The sequence below is a fragment of the Arachis hypogaea genome, chromosome 7 (assembly GCF_003086295.3).
Source record: "Arachis hypogaea cultivar Tifrunner chromosome 7, arahy.Tifrunner.gnm2.J5K5, whole genome shotgun sequence".
NCBI lineage: Eukaryota > Viridiplantae > Streptophyta > Magnoliopsida > Fabales > Fabaceae > Arachis > Arachis hypogaea.
The window spans coordinates 17,009,038-17,014,446 of NC_092042.1; the positions used below are offsets into that span (position 1 = coordinate 17,009,038).

Genomic DNA, 5,409 nt, shown 5'->3' on the forward strand with positions numbered 1-5,409 from the left:
ATCTACAAATCGACAAAGATGAACACAGAATAATGCAAGAAATTATCAAAAGTGATCCCAAAAAGAACCTGACGAGGTCTCATGGATTGCTATATAATAACTTAAAAAGACTGGTCGACACTAAAAAATTGGACCTAGTCAACCCAAGTTATCAGCAAGTCCCTGGAAAGAGGTCTGGCCAACCCTATTAAAGAGGAATTGCTATAACTTAGAAGAGATCGACCTAACGAAGTCGGTCTCCTACAAGACAAGTTATAAAAGTAATCCCTGAAAGAGACCTAACAAAGGTCCAAGAAAGAGGATAACAAAAATAACTTAGAAGAGATCGACCTAACGAAGTCGGTCTCCTACAAGACAAGTTATAAAAGTAATCCCTAAAAGAGACATAACAAAGGTCCAAGAAAGAGGATTACAAAAATAACATAGAAGAGATCGACCTAACGAAGTCGATCTCCTACAAGACAAGTTATAAAAGTAATCCCTGAAAGAGACCTAACAAAGGTCCAAGAAAGAGGATTACAAAAATAACTTAGAAGAGATCGACCTAACGAAGTCGGTCCCCTACAATACAAGTTATAAAAGTAATTCCTGAAAGAGACCTGACAAAAGTCCAAAAAAGAGGATTACAAAAATAACTTAGAAGGGAACCAACACAAAGAAATCGGTTATGGGGCGCTAAAAATACAGGCAAAAGCGAGAAAACCGAGAAACAAGTCGGACCCATACAGTCACGGCCTCAAATGATCCAAGTTACAAACAATAAATACAAAAGCAATCCAAAGAGGTCAAGCAGCAAGATTCCAACACTCTCAGAAACCAGAAGAGATACCATGTTAAAGTGCAATAAAAGCATAGTATAATAAAGTTTCAAGAGGCCACCAAAATCTACCTCAGAAAGCTACTTTTGTTTTTCAAAGTAAAAGTTGCCAGGCAGGCAACTAAAAAGCGTCAGTAGTTAAACAAAACAATAAAACATTTCAAAAGCCCACAAACCGGGCTATTTACACAAATACTTAAAAAGAAGATCAGCAAAGATCAGAAGCCTTCCCGGCAGCATCAGTACGGGGAGAAGGAGGGCGAGTCTGAATAGACACAGCATCTACAATTCCATCATCCCGATTCAGAATCTGACAATCTGGATCAGACATAACTAGAGGAACCGAGGAGGTCGACAACTTGATATAAGGCACTAGGGGAGGTTCAACATCATCATCGGGATCATCTGGGACAATCTTGCCATCCTTTACTACCTTATCAAGACTAATGAGAGTTAAATCGGCATCAGGAGCAACAATCCGGAACTGCTCCATCAGGTTCTCAGAGGCGGCAGTCACGCTGCCCACAAGGTGACCCTGAAGCTCGGCATAATCAACCCGAGCAGTTTCCAAATCATCCCAGAGATGCACCGACTCCCTATAAGCTGAGACATAGCTATCCTTGTGCTTCAGTGCCATGTCCTCAGCCAACTTCAAAGAAGTAGCCAAGGCAATAGAGCTGGCCTTCTCACCCTCCAGTTCCTTCTCTACCTTCGCCAACTTCACCTCCAACTCATCCTTCAGACCCTTGATCCGATCAAATTCTGATTTGGCCTCCTCCATGAAGGATTTTGTGGCATGAATCGGGATCTCCTGAACAGTTCGGAAAATAGCCGCACCCATATGTGCCATTTTCACACTACTTTTGGTGATAAAATCCAAATGCTGAAGAAGAGACACATCATCCATGGAGAGCCCACCATAGGGGAAAATTTGCTGGTCAACAAACTCGACAGCATCAAAATTCGGGGCATCCAGGTTAAAGGGCTCGGATGTTTTTTGCTTTTTTAAGGGAGGAGCACCAGAAGCAGCGGCAGAAGTCTGTGGAGGATCGACCAGGCGAACCTGAGGAATAAGAATTGCTTTCCTCGGCCCGGGAGAACTCGGCACAGGAGGTTTTATCCATGGGCGTTAAACGCCAGAATGGGTGCCAACCTTTGATCAAAGTTGACCCTTCTAGTGTAAGGATATTCATCTCCTTGCATCATGGGCAAATTGAATGCCAACCTTACACTTTCCGGACTAAAATCCAAGTATTTCCCCCGAACCATAGTAAGCCAATTCTTTGGATCCGGGTTCACACTTTGATCATGGTTCTTGGTGATCCATGCATTGGCATAGAACTCTTGAACCATTAAGATTTCGACTTGTTGAATGGGGTTGGTAAGAACTTCCCAATCTCTTCTTCGGATCTCATGTCGGATCTCCGGATATTCACTCTTTTTGAGTGAAAAAGGGACCTCGGGGATCACCTTCTTCAAGGCCACAACTTCATAGAAGTGGTCTTGATGCACCCTTAAGATGAATCTATCCATCTCCCATGACTCGAAGGTGGAAGCTTTTGCCTTCCCTTTCCTCTTTCTAGAGGTTTCTCCGGCCTTGGGTGCCATAAATGGTTATGGAAAAACAAAAAGCAATGCTTTTACCACACCAAACTTAAAATGTTTGCTCGTCCTCAAGCAAAAGAAGAAAGAAGAGAGTAGAAGAAGAAGAAATAAGGAAGAAGGGAATGGCTTTGTGCTCGGCCAAAGGGGGAGAAGTAGTGTTTAGGTTGTGTGAAAATGAAGGAGTGAAGATGGGTTTATATAGGAGAGGGGGAAGGGTGATGTTCGGCCAAGTGAGGGTGGGTTTGGGTGGGAAAGTGGTTTGAATTTGAATGGTGAAGTAGGTGGGGTTTTATGAAGGATGGATGTGAGTGGTGAAGAGAAAGATGGGATTTGATAGGTGAAGGGTTTTTGGGGAAGAGGTGGTGAGGTGATTGGTGAATGGGTGGAGAAGAGAGAGAGAGTAGTAGGGTAGGTGGGGATCCTGTGGGGTCCACAGATCCTAAGGTGTCAAGAAAAAGTCATCCCTGCACCAAATGGCAAGCAAAATTGCGTTTTTAGCCATTTCTGGCGTTAAACGCCGGGCTGGTGCCCATTTCTGGCGTTTAACGCTAGCTTCTTGCCCTTTTCTGGCGTTTAACGCCAGTCTGGTGCCCCTTTCTGGCGTTAAACACCCAGAATGGTGCCAGACTGGGCGTTAAACGCCCATCAGCTAACCTTACTGGCGTTTAAACGCCAGTAGGTGCGTCCTCCAGGGTGTGCTGTTTTTCATTCTGTTTTTGCTTTTTTCATTGATTTTGTGACTTCTCATGATCATCAACCTACAAAAGAACATAAAATAACAAAGGAAAATAGAAAAAATATCACATTGGGTTGCCTCCCAACAAGCGCTTCTTTAATGTCAGTAGCTTGACAGAGGACTCTCATGGAGCCTCACAGGTGCTCAGAGCAATGTTGGAACCTCCCAACACCAAACTTAGAGTTTGAATGTGGGGGTTCAACACCAAACTTAGAGTTTGGTTGTGGCCTCCCAACACCAAACTTAGAGTGTGACTGTGGGGGCTCTGCTTGGCTCTGTTTTGAGGGAAGCTCTTCATGCTTCCTCTCCATGATGACAGAGGGATATCCTTGAGCCTTAAACACCAAGGATTCTTCATTCACTTGAATGATCAACTCTCCTCTATCAACATCAATCACAGCCTTTGCTGTGGCTAGGAAGGGTCTCCCAAGGATGATGGTTTCATCCATGCACTTCCTAGTCTTTAGGACTATGAAATCAGTAGGGATGTAATGGTCTTCAACTTTTACCAGAACATCCTCTATAAGTTCATAAGCTTGTTTTCTTGAGTTGTCTGCCATCTCTAGTGAGATTTTTGCAGCTTGCACCTCAGAGATCCCTAGCTTCTCCTTTACAGAGAGAGGCATGAGGTTTACACTTGACCCTAAGTCACACAAAGCCTTCTTGAAGGTCATGGTGCCTATGGTACAAGGTATTGAAAACTTCCGAGGATCCTGTCTCTTTTGAGGTAGTCTCTGCCTAGACAAGTCATCCAGTTCTTTGGTAAGCAAAGGGGGTTCATCCTCCCAAGTCTCATTTCCAAATAACTTGTCATTTAGCTTCATGATTGCACCAAGGTATTTAGCAACTTGCTCTTCAGTGACATACTCATCCTCTTCAGAGGAAGAATACTCATCAGAGCTCATGAATGGCAGAAGTAAGTCCAATGGAATCTCTATGGTCTCATTTTGAGCCTCAGATTCCCATGGTTCCTCATTGGGGAACTCATTGGAGGCCAGTGGACGTCCATTGAGGTCTTCCTCAGTGGCGTTCACTGCCTCTTCCTCTTCTCCAAATTCGGCCATGTTGATGGCCTTGCACTCTCCTTTTGGATTTTCTTCTGTATTGCTTGGAAGAGTACTAGGAGGGAGTTCAGTAATTTTCTTACTCAGCTGACCCACTTGTGCCTCCAAGTTTCTAATGGAGGACCTTGTTTCAGTCATGAAACTTTGAGTGGTTTTGATTAGATCAGAGACCATGGTTGCTAAGTCAGAGGTGTTCTGCTTAGAACTCTCTGTCTGTTGCTGAGAAGATGATGGAAAAGGCTTGCCATTGCTAAACCTGTTTCTTCCACCATTGCTATTGTTGAAACCTTGTTGAGGTCTCTGTTGATCCTTCCATGAGAAATTTGGATGATTTCTCCATGAAGAATTATAGGTGTTTCCATAGGGTTCTCCCATGTAATTCACCTCTTCCATTGAAGGGTTCTCAAGATCATAAGCTTCTTCCTCAGATGAAGCTTCCTTAGTACTGCTTGGTGCATTTTGCATTCCAGACAGACTTTGAGAAATCATATTGACTTGTTGAGTCAATATTTTGTTCTGAGCCAATATGGCATTCAGAGTGTCAATCTCAAGAACTCCTTTCTTCTGATTAGTCCCATTGTTCACAGGATTCCTTTCAGAAGTGTACATGAATTGGTTATTTGCAACCATTTCAATGAGCTCTTGAGCTTCTGTAGGCGTCTTCTTCAGATGAAGAGATCCTCCAGCAGAGCTATCCAAAGACATCTTGGACAGTTCAGACAGACCATCATAGAAAATACCTATGATGCTCCATTCAGAAAGCATATCAGAAGGACACTTTCTGATTAATTGTTTGTATCTTTCCCAAGCTTCATAGAGGGATTCTCCTTCCTTCTGTCTGAAGGTTTGTACTTCCACTCTAAGCTTACTCAATTTTTGAGGTGGAAAGAACTTTGCCAAGAAGGCATTGACTAGCTTTTCCCAAGAGTCCAGGCTTTCTTTAGGTTGTGAGTCCAACCATGTCCTAGCTCTGTCTCTTACAGCAAAAGGGAATAGCATAAGTCTGTAGACCTCAGGGTCATCCCCATTAGTCTTGACAGTGTCACAGATTTGCAAGAATTCAGCTAAAAACTGATGAGGATCTTCCAATGGAAGTCCATGGAACTTGCAATTCTGTTGCATTAGAGAAACTAATTGAGGCTTAAGCTCAAAGTTGTTTGCTCCAATGGCAGGGATAGAGATGCTTC

At 43.4% G+C, this 5,409-nt stretch overlaps 1 non-coding gene across 1 annotated transcript; it reads left to right on the forward strand.

Moving 5' to 3' along the window:
- The first annotated feature begins 4,981 nt into the window (after positions 1–4,981).
- Positions 4,982–5,089, forward strand: LOC112704571 (small nucleolar RNA R71). The gene has a single exon (XR_003155190.1). It is a non-coding gene; the product is annotated as a small nucleolar RNA R71 (small nucleolar RNA).
- The last annotated feature ends 320 nt before the right edge of the window (positions 5,090–5,409 follow it).